The following is a 12012-nucleotide window of genomic DNA, read 5'->3' on the forward strand; positions in this document are numbered from 1 at the left end:
ACCTGAGAAAGTGCCCACGGACAGCGGGGTCTCAGCGGGGTCATCATGCCACATGTCAGGACGACGAGAAATCCAGTGGAGGAGTGTGTTGGTGCACGTCCATCGCACTGAGGAGCACCTGAGAAAGTGCCCGCGGACAGCGGGGGTCTCAGCGGGGTCATCATGTCACATGTCAGGACGACGAGAAATCCAGTGGAGGAGTGTGCTGGTGCACGTCCATCGCACTGAGGGGCACCTGAGAAAGTGCCCGCGGACAGCAGTGATCTCAGCGGGGTCATCATGCCACATGTCAGGACGACGAGAAATCCAGTGGAGGAGCGTGTTGGTGCACGTCCATCACATCACACTGAGGAGCACCTGAGAAAGTGCCCGCGGACAGCGGGGTCTCGGCGGGGTCATCATGCCACATGTCAGGACGACGAGAAATCCAGTGGAGGAGTGTGTTGGTGCACGTCCATCACACTGAGGAGCACCTGAGAAAGTGCCTGCGGACAGCGGGGGTCTCAGCGGGGTCATCATGCCACATGTCAGGACGACGAGATCCAGTGGAGGAGTGTGTTGGTGCACGTCCATCACACTGAGGAGCACCTGAGAAAGTGCCCGCGGACAGCGGGGGTCTCAGCGGGGTCATCATGCCACATGTCAGGACGTCGAGAAATCCAGTGGAGGAGCGTGTTGGTGCACGTCCATCACACTGAGGAGCACCTGAGAAAGTGCCCGCGGACAGCGGGGTCTCAGCGGGGTCATCATGCCACATGTCAGGACGACGAGAAATCCAGTGGAGGAGTGTGTTGGTGCACGTCCATCACATCACACTGAGGAGCACCTGAGAAAGTGCCCGCGGACAGCGGGGTCTCAGCGGGGTCATCATGCCACATGTCAGGACGTCGAGAAATCCAGTGGAGGAGCGTGTTGGTGCACGTCCATCGCACTGAGGAGCACCTGAGAAAGTGCCCGCGGACAGCGGGGGTCTCAGCGGGGTCATCATGCCACATGTCAGGACGACGAGAAATCCAGTGGAGGAGCGTGTTGGTGCACGTCCATCGCACTGAGGGGCACCTGAGAAAGTGCCCGTGGACAGCGGGGGTCTCAGCGGGGTCATCATGCCACATGTCAGGACGACGAGAAATCCAGTGGAGGAGCGTGTTGGTGCACGTCCATCACATCGCACTGAGGAGCACCTGAGAAAGTGCCCGCGGACAGCGGGGGTCTCAGCGGGGTCATCATGCCACATGTCAGGACGACGAGAAATCCAGTGGAGGAGCGTGTTGGTGCACGTCCATCGCACTGAGGGGCACCTGAGAAAGTGCCCGCGGACAGCGGGGTCTCAGCGGGGTCATCATGCCACATGTCAGGACGACGAGAAATCCAGTGGAGGAGCGTGTTGGTGCACGTCCATCACATCACACTGAGGAGCACCTGAGAAAGTGCCCGTGGACAGCAGTGATCTCAGCGGGGTCATCATGTCACATGTCAGGACGACGAGAAATCCAGTGGAGGAGCGTGTTGGTGCATGTCCATCACACTGAGGAGCACCTGAGAAAGTGCCCGTGGACAGCGGGGGTCTCAGCGGGGTCATCATGCCACATGTCAGGACGACGAGAAATGCAGTGGAGGAGCGTGTTGGTGCACGTCCATCGCACTGAGGGGCACCTGAGAAAGTGCCCGCGGACAGCGGGGTCTCAGCGGGGTCATCATGCCACATGTCAGGACGACGAGAAATCCAGTGGAGGAGTGTGTTGGTGCACGTCCATCGCACTGAGGAGCACCTGAGAAAGTGCCCGCGGACAGCGGGGGTCTCAGCGGGGTGATCATGTCACATGTCAGGACGACGAGAAATCCAGTGGAGGAGCGTGTTGGTGCACGTCCATCACATCGCACTGAGGGGCACCTGAGAAAGTGCCCGCGGACAGCGGGGTCTCAGCGGGGTCATCATGCCACATGTCAGGACGACGAGAAATCCAGTGGAGGAGCGTGTTGGTGCACGTCCATCACACTGAGGAGCACCTGAGAAAGTGCCCGCAGACAGCGGGGGTCTCAGCGGGGTCATCATGTCACATGTCAGGACGACGAGAAATCCAGTGGAGGAGTGTGTTGTTGCACGTCCATCGCACTGAGGGGCACCTGAGAAAGTGTCCACGGACAGCGGGGGTCTCAGCGGGGTCATCATGTCACATGTCAGGACGACGAGAAATCCAGTGGAGGAGCGTGTTGGTGCACGTCCATCACACTGAGGAGCACCTGAGAAAGTGCCCGCGGACAGCGGGGGTCTCAGCGGGGTCATCATGCCACATGTCAGGACGACGAGAAATCCAGTGGAGGAGCGTGTTGGTGCACGTCCATTGCACTGAGGAGCACCTGAGAAAGTGCCCGTGGACAGCGGGGGTCTCAGCGGGGTCATCATGCCACATGTCAGGACGACGAGAAATCCAGTGGAGGAGCGTGTTGGTGCACGTCCATCACATCGCACTGAGGAGCACCTGAGAAAGTGCCCGCGGACAGCGGGGGTCTCAGCGGGGTCATCATGCCACATGTCAGGACGACGAGAAATCCAGTGGAGGAGCGTGTTGGTGCACGTCCATCGCACTGAGGGGCACCTGAGAAAGTGCCCGCGGACAGCAGTGATCTCAGCGGGGTCATCATGCCACATGTCAGGACGACGAGAAATCCAGTGGAGGAGTGTGTTGGTGCACGTCCATCGCACTGAGGAGCACCTGAGAAAGTGCCCGCGGACAGCGGGGGTCTCAGCGGGGTCATCATGTCACATATCAGGACGACGAGAAATCCAGTGGAGGAGTGTGTTGGTGCACGTCCATCGCACTGAGGGGCACCTGAGAAAGTGTCCACGGACAGCGGGGGTCTCAGCGGGGTCATCATGTCACATGTCAGGACGACGAGAAATCCAGTGGAGGAGTGTGCTGGTGCACGTCCATCGCACTGAGGGGCACCTGAGAAAGTGCCCGCGGACAGCAGTGATCTCAGCGGGGTCATCATGCCACATGTCAGGACGACGAGAAATCCAGTGGAGGAGTGTGTTGGTGCACGTCCATCGCACTGAGGAGCACCTGAGAAAGTGCCCGCGGACAGCGGGGGTCTCAGCGGGGTCATCATGCCACATGTCAGGAAGGAATGCTTTAACGAGTATTTTTCCAACAAGATTGTATTAGTGGTTGCCAAATACAACAAAATGTAATTGAATAAATATCTCATTTCTTCCACGTTCAAAGTACTGTTGGAGGGACCAAGGAGGCTGCAAGGATGGTAAAAAATATATAGTCTCTTCCTAAAGAACACTTACTCCTCTGATAGGGGAGACAATCCACATGAATTTGTGCTATGAAGCAAGTCAGTGCCCTAGATAATCTGTTAAGAAAGTATCAGGACTTTTTGAGCTGAACATAGAGAACTTTTGAAAAATGACCCATCCAATGACAGCCACATCAGCAGGTGGCTGTACCAGAAGGAGGGGATAATGACTGAGGCCTCAACCTTCAGAAGATAACCCTCTCTCCAAGAACGCAAGACGTTGGAGGCGAGTTGAGAGTGAGGACTTTGCAGATGGTATGTTGGACATACTGAGAATGGAGAGACGGGTGTGAGACGCAGGGAGGACCATTACGAAGCTGCATTTCAATCGAACAAGGGATGGGCAGGGTTAGGAGAGGCAGGGGAGCACCCAGTTCAATGAGACAGGCGCATGGCCCGAAGGCCAGGAGGCCAGGAGTTTCTGCGGAGGATGGAGGAGAGCACTCTCGCTGAGCAGGGGTGCTGCTGGGCACCACGGGGCTGAGTGGGGGCCGAACGGGGGCTGCTACAGGCCAAGGTGGAGACAAGTTGCAACAAACAGCAATTGGTGATAACTGTAGTTCTCAAAGACAGCTGCTGCAGAAAGCAGTCACAATAGAAGAGGGGAGAGAAATGGAGGGCCTGAGGATGGTGGGGGGCCTGAGAGGTGGACCATGAGTAGGCGGCACAGACTCCGACAGCCTGGACGGAATCAGAGGGGCCAGGAGAGAGAAGTCCTCTGAATGGGGCTGACGTTGCGCTCGAGTCCACAAAGTCCAGTCCCCAACCCTCTACCGTGAGTCTAAGGTGAGCGCTGGGATGGGACTGAGGCCCAGCTAACCCTGTCACCTGGGGTACTGTGCCACAGAGGGGAAGGGACAACCTTCTGATGGTGCTGGGGTGGGACTGAGGCCCAGCTAATCCTGTCACCTGGGGTACTGTCCCACAGAAGGGAAGGAGCGACCTTCTGACGGTGCTGGGGTGGGACTGAGGCCCCGCTAACCCTGTCACCTGGGGAACTGTCCCACAGAAGGGAAGGAGCGACCTTCTGACGGTGCTGGGGTTTGGAGAGATCACTCTTCATCCTTCCTTTCTTCACAGCGATCAGAAACACAAAACAAGAGTCCCCACAACTGAAAGACCGGAGCTGCTCTACCTGAAGAACTAGCTCAGACGCGTTTTCTCCAGCCAGCCTACCTTCAGAAAGGGACAGCGAGGAAAGACTGACCACGCTGGCTTTGCTTGGGCCCTGCAGGCAGACAGGGGGACTGATGTGACAAGTCTTCCCTTCTGCTGGCTTCTCAAGGGCTCAGCGTCTAGCCAGTGCCATCCCGTCCTTGTCGCCAAACCTGGGGTGAGGAAATACCCCCTTCCCACACTGCCCGTGTGGCAGTAAAACTGATTCCACGGATTGACCTCCAGCTGTAGGACATCCCTGCTGGTTCCTGCCTGTGTATGCAGTGGGTGGGCCGAGTGCCATCCAACCAGACGGGACGGCGCCACAACAGCGAGGAGACGTTGACAACTCAGACCATTCCTCTTTCGTATCCTCTAGGGACCGACCCAGACCAAGGAACCACTTCCCTGCAGAAACTCTGGGGTACTTACCAATATTTCATTCCCTGTACCACCCCAGTCCTCAGGGCAAACAACCTAAAAATCTAGGCATCCAAAGACTTTAGGAAACTGTCAAGAAACTGGACTTAATGTCCAGAAACATTCCCGATGGCCCTTACAGAAACCTGGACCGCTCCCGTAGAAGCATGGTTAAGCCGTTTGGAAAAGCGTTTGGCTGCCCTGTGCCTACTGGCGTCTCAACCTCCCCTTCTTGGGTTCAGTGAACAATGCAGGGACTTAACGTCATATACAACCAGCTACATACAGGAATACTGGTATACCTGGAGGGTAGCAACAAGAGGTAAAACGGGCATGGCCTCGCTCCCCCACAGGCCTTGCCATCCCTCAGACCAGCAGACGGACGGACGTCAGTGTTTGTGGAGGAAAGCACACGCTGTGGTCTCGCTCAGAAGGCCCTGATGAGATGCTAACCCCACACAGTGCCATCAAGATAAAAATTACTTTGGATTCACAGGAGCCGCACCAAGTGAGACCCAGATCGCTACTCCCAGGGTGACTGGAAGACCCACCCTAAGGTGACCATAAATAAGGACCCCCTGGGCCAAGTCCCAGGCCCAGAAGCCACTGCAGTCACGAAGCAGACAGCTTTACCCAAGATCACAGGTCAGGAAACTTCACTTCCACCTCCTTTCTCCCCCTACTGGGTCTCCCTATGCTCAGAGGGAAATAAAAGAGGGGAAACCTTCCTTCTACCAGCCCTTCCATTCAGTAAAGGCTGACTACAGCCTGCTGTCTCCGTCAGGTCCAGAGAATGGATGTATGACAGGGTGTGGCATCCTGGACCAAGGAAAGAGCATCACTCTTTGTCTCCTTTAGGTGAATCAGTTGGACCCAAAAAGATGTCTTTAGGAGCTCAAGGGTTGTCTCTGCTCAGGCAGCCATTAGAAGGGACTGTCCCCTGCACTAAACACAGGTGCGGGCCGGGGCCTTTCCTAGGTGCTTCCAAGGCGATGCTTAAACCACACCTTGTGGTTTGATTCCACAGGGAGCATCCTCAAGTCTCTCACAAAGGTCATAGCACAAACCCTTATGGTATGGACACTTGCCAAATCACTAGGTGTTACATCTGGCTCACAAACCACTCTTGTGTAACCGTGGGTAGCTCAGTGGCTCCCTAATTGATTGCCAAAGACTAAACATTACATATGAGTCAACCAAAAATCCAGACTGAGTCAGGTAACCAAACCAAGCCTGCTAGCTGCTAAGGCCTAACTGCAAGGCGTAGAGTCCCCCCCATGGCGGGTGTTTCACAATCTGTACAGTTCCTACACACTGACAGGCATACAAGGAAGACGAAGATATGCAGATGCCAACTCAACAGGCGACAAGATGCACCAGTCCCCAACCTGGTGGGTCACAGGTTCCTTTCTGATCTTATCCACAAACAATACTGGCCTTTTCATCCCATGTGATGATAAGGTATATAAAGGGTTCCCACCTGGGAGGTCAGGACACTCAGATTCCTGACACCCTGTCATCAGGTACTCCGCCTTAATGCCAGCCAAACCACAAACCTGGGCTCCTTTGTTCTTACAGCAGTGCCACATAAACACACCAGGCAAGATGCTACAGGGAGCTGCTTGTGTGTCACAATCCTAAGTCCTTTTCAGTATCGAGGTCCCTTGGCCCAGGCTTGGGAGCTTATCAGTTGGAAAAGGCAATTCTAAGTCTTTCCAGAGGAACAGAACACAAGTTCGATATCACCGTGCAGACCCTGGGAGCCCTTCAATCGGAAGTAAACAGTGTATCCTCTGCTGTACTCCAGCATTGCCCCACCTGGACACGGGGACAGCCTGAGGAGGAGGAAGCAGGGGGAGGAATGCTGTCTCTACGTTCATCTCCCGGGACAGAGTGCTAATCTGCACCCTGCACCCTCTGAAGGACAAGATAAATACTCTCCATCCGATAAATGAGCCCAGCCATTCTACTGCACTGACCTGTTCCCAGGATGGAAGATGGATTTCACAGGATATGGGGAAATGTGCTCAGATGTGTGGTTTTCTGTTTACTCATTCTCATTCTCAACTATGTTCTTCTCTCCCTTTGCAGATCCTTGGCCACTCGGCCACTAACACAATCCTCTGTCCACAGACACCAATGCAGCTGTTATGTGAAGCGTCTGGGGAAGTTTCAGGCAAGGGAAATGAAGGAGTTCAGAGCATTTCACTCCAATCCATGCCATGCTGGCAGACTGACTAGTTTGAGTTCAACTAGGGAAACAGCAGGTGCACGGCAGGCACACTGACCTTTCTTTCTCTTCCTGAAATGAGGAGATGAGGAGATGAAGTGCCCTCCTTGGACCAGGAGGCACGGAAACATTCTTATCACCAGGGTTGAGGAATCAAGATGAGAGATCTGTACAAACCAAGCTTGTGAAACAAACCATCTCGTTCCACAATGTACCACTAGCAGCCCAAGGCCCTGGGTCTTGCTTGTTTGCCTATAGCCCAGAAGAATGTAAGCTTTCTGCTCAGGTCATCTCTTTGGGTCTGAGCGCTCTGGGGAAGGTTCCCACGTACATGTCAATGATAAACCAACTCACATGCTCTTCTGTTCGCCAGTCTCCTGTCGTTTTAATTCTGGGGACCCAAACAGGGTGGTGGGGTTTCTGCGGCCTACAGTGGCTAAGCCCTTTGTTTCTGGATACGCTTGCCCTCCTGGGGTCAGGTGGCCAACTCCAGGCCTACTCTCCAATCCAGGAGCAAAGGTCTGTCCTCTGCCCCTTCGAAGCTTGAGCAATTGCACCTCTTTAAAAAACCATGAAACAGCCCTGGCCGGTTTGGCTCAGCGGTTAGAGTGTTGGCCTGCGGTCCGGAGAGACCCGGGTTCGGTTCCCGCTAAGGGCACGTACTTCGGTTGCAGTTTGTCCCCGGCCCTGGTTGGTCGTGCGGGTGGCAGCCACTCGATGTGTCCCTTCACGTCGATGTTTCTCTATCTCTCTCTCTCTCTCCCTCCCACTCTATCTGAACAAAAAAATGGAAAAAAAAATGTCCTCGGGTGAGGATAAAAAACAAACAAACAAAAAAAAAAAAACCATGAAACAGGGTGAGGGCTGGGTGAGCGGGTCAGCTGTGGAGGAGCTTCTCCACCAGGAGCTGGCCTGGCTCTGGCGCAGGCACTGTGGCCTTGGGGTGAGGCGCCTCCCCTGGTGAATTCCTCTTAAGCCCCCTCGGTGTGGCTGCCACTCGGTTGCTCTACCGTGCTCCATCACCTTCTCCACACTTGCACACTGAAGAATGCAACGTCCTAACAAACTTACTTGAGGAATGTCACAAAAACCACAGCATTCTGAAATTTTGGGGGCATTGCAATCATCTTGATCGGAATATAAGAAAATGCTTGAAGAATGAGAACGTGGAAAAGAGGACCAAGAGCAGGCAGTGTGCCGATGCAATGAGAAAGAGACTTCATAATCCTCCAGAGCAGTGGTTCTCAACCTTCCTAATGCCACGAACCTTAATAATGTTCCTCAAGTTGTGGTGACCCCCAACCATAAAATTATTTTTGTTGCTACTTCATAACTGTAAATTTTGCTAGTTATGAATTATAATGTAAATATCTGACATGCAGGATGTATTTTCATTGTTACAAATTGAACAGAATTAGAGCACTAATCACAAAAACAATATGTAATTATATATTGTGAAATATTTATTTCTAACTACAAATAAATGAAATTTTATCTTGAAGCATGGTGTGACATGGGTAACAGTATTAATATAAAAACAGTAAACAGTAAGTTTGCGACAGTATGCATAAAAAGCCAACATCAGTGTGAAGGTTGAAATTGCTTCTTTCTCACCAGATCAGAAATTCTTAGGGCAGTCTTTGCAAGGGCACAACAAAGATCATCTTCCACAACAAGTCTACTTCTGCATTTAGACTTGATTACCAACAAGCTGGAAAACCCTGTTTCACAAAGATATGTTGTTGGAAATGGAAGAAGCTGCAACACAGGCTCAGACAGAACAGGCTATGACTGCAAACACTTGATCCAGAATTTTGTAACTGGCATTGTAGAGAAATCAGTTCTCGCCGTATCGCTGTTAATAAGTTCAATGAACTCCTCTTGTGCTGTCTCAGAAACATCTTCAACTTTGACTGTGAATGGGCTTCTGGCGAGTGCAAGTGGGGTGTCAGGTAGATTTGGAAAGTACAGTGAAATTTCGTCTGCAAGCATGTGCAAGTGTTCTTTCACAAAAATTATCATTGTCATCCTTTTCTCTGGTTCAATGTCATGTTCCTCAAAGAAAGCAGATAAGGTAGGCAACATGTAAATTTTATTTTCATCCAATTATTTTTGCCAAAGCTGAAGTTTCATTTGGAATGATCGGATCTTTTCAGACAAATCGAGGCATGTTGCATTTGGTCCTTGCAGTGATAAATTTAACTCATTCAAGATGGCAAAGATGTCAACCAAGTAAGCTATTTTCTGCAGTTCACTTTTATCGCTGAAAAGTGCTTCGAACTGCGGTCTTGCTTTCTAATTTAAAAACATTTTGAGTTCATCACGAAGCTCAAAAACACGTTTTAAAACTTTTCCTGTCAACAACCATCTCACTTCAGTGTGAAATAGCAGAGCATTGTTCGGCGCATCCAACTCGTTGCACAGTTGCGAAAACAGTCAACTGTTTAAAGTGTTTGCCTTTACAAAATTGACAGAATTTATGACGCTTTTCATAACTTCTTGTAACTCTTGTGGCAGTGTCTTCATTGCTAATATTTGCTGATGAATCATACAGTGAGTTCCGATAACTTTTGGTGACTCATTCAGTACCAAACGTTGAAATGCAGATCCACATCCTAGCATAGCTGGAGCACCATCTGTGCAAACACCACAAACCTTTTCCCAAGAGATCTTATGCTCTTTCAGAAATGAACCAACTGTGTCAAATACATCATGTGCAGTAGTAGTTGTTTCAAGAGGTTTGCAAAAAAGAAACTCATTGTGCAGTAGTAGTTGTTTCAAGAGGTTTGCAAAAAAGAAACTCATCTTTAAAGTCGCCATCATTGATATACCTCACGTAAACCAGTAACTGTGGACAGTTTGCAATGTCTGTAGATTCATCAAGCTGGATGCTAAATATTGGAAGTGGAGTAGATTTAATTTCCTGGATTACCTGATCAAGAATATCAGCAGACATGTCATCTATTCTTCTGCGGACAGTGTCGTTAGATAAGGAAATTGCACTCAATTTCGTAACAAATTCGTCTCCGATCATAACTCGAACAATGTCTTTGGCTGCAGGCTGGTGATTCTAAGTGCCACCAAATATGAAGCATCAACGGCTGCTACGTTTTGTTTGTGGTACTTGACACCAGTGTCATGTCTGGCTTTCTTGAGTCCATCAGCTTTGCTTCTAAAATAGTTGGTATCCTTGACGGCAAAGCTTGGATGCTTGCTATCAAAATGGCGTTTTAGTTTGTTTGGCTTCATAGATTCAGCTGATAGAACTTCACAACAAATAACACATTGCGGTTTCTCAATTCCTGATGCAATTATTGAGGTAAATTCACATCAACCACAGCTGAATATAAAAAGACCGGATCAGCATCCAGATTAAGTTTCCATGGTACAGATATAATTTTTTTTTTTTTTTGCAGTAGTTGATTTTACAGTACGTGATTTTACATTTACCCAGTAATTATAATTCATGACGTGTGGTTTTACCTCCAATACTGCTGCTTTCAACACCGTAGCTGCTTTTAACAGAGAAGCTGCTTTCTACACAGTAACTGCTCTCTACACATATGTGACTGGTCCACATAAATACATTATGGTGCCAACCCTGTCACATACACCTGTATTTGTACCAGGTGGATGTGATGTGGTTGGCGCGATGATGTCATCATGCCGGGTACTTGTGTGTGGGTGTATCTGTATGTGGGCAGACCCACCTGGAGACAGACAGAGGATAAGTGTCTCGGTTCCTAAGACCATCCGAAATGTGTTTTCAGAAATATGGGTTTTCCCATGGTCTTAGGTGACCCCTGTGAAAGGGTGGAACCACCCCAAAGGGGTCGCTACCCACAGGTTGAGAACCACTGCTCTAGAGGAATCTGAAACATAATTCAGTTTTCACTGGATGCCTTGGTTAACAGAAAGGGTCCTATCTCCCTTGGTCTCCAGAATCTTTTGACTAGCCAGGGACCCCGAGAAACCGAGCGGCGGGGAAGCAGGAAACCCCGGACGGAGAATACTTGCCGGGCAGGGCCTGCAGGATTCGGTTCCTTTAGCAACACACCTGGCTTTCAGCAGGTTTCTTTCCTCTGCCTCCAACCAGTTAACATTCGAGTAACCTGACTCCCTCAATAAAACAACTATTAAAATGTATAATAAAAACAAAACAAACAAAAACTACCATCAAACAGGTGCGACCTGCCCACAGCGCTGAACCGTCCTGAACCCCAGGCACCGAGCCCGGAGCGCCGGCTGGGGGAGGGGAGGCGCCGGGCGGCCAGAAGGGGCGTGACGGCGACTTCCGGGCCGGCCAGAGCACGTCTTCCAGGGATACCTGAGCGGGCAGCTCCCCGCCCCGAGGCCGCACGCGGACGGGCGGACCCGCTGGCCGGGTAGCTGGGTGGCGGCCGCCGAGCCCGTCGCGCTACCTGTCGGCGGTCACGGAGGCAGCGGGCAGGGGCGGCGCCTGCGCGCGGGCGGGGGCGGGACGGGCCCAGCCCACTTCCGGGGCGGGGCACGCGCATGCGTAGGCGGCGGCCTGAGTCCGCTTTCTGGCCGCGGGAAGGCGGAAGTGCGCGACCTGCGGCGTCTCCAGCAGCCGGAGCTGGTGCGCGATGGAGCCGGGCGCGGCGGCGGGCGGCGGCCCGGACGGACCCCGGGCGCGGCGAGGCCTGGGCGACGCCGAGAGGCCGCAGCAGAACCACCAGGTGCGGCCGCAGGCCGCGGCGGACCGGCTGCCCAAGCACTCGTACTGGCTGGACCTCTGGCTGTTCGTGCTGGTGGACCTGGTGCTGTTCCTGCTCGTGTACCTGTGGCCGTGGTGAGCGCTCCTCCCGGCGCCGGGCCGTCGGCGCCTGGGGCTCTGCCTCCGGGGACCCGCCGCGGGAAGGGAGGGAGGGAGCTCGGGC

The sequence above is a fragment of the Molossus molossus genome, unplaced genomic scaffold (genome assembly GCF_014108415.1).
Source record: "Molossus molossus isolate mMolMol1 unplaced genomic scaffold, mMolMol1.p scaffold_m16_p_4, whole genome shotgun sequence".
Classification (NCBI taxonomy): domain Eukaryota; kingdom Metazoa; phylum Chordata; class Mammalia; order Chiroptera; family Molossidae; genus Molossus; species Molossus molossus.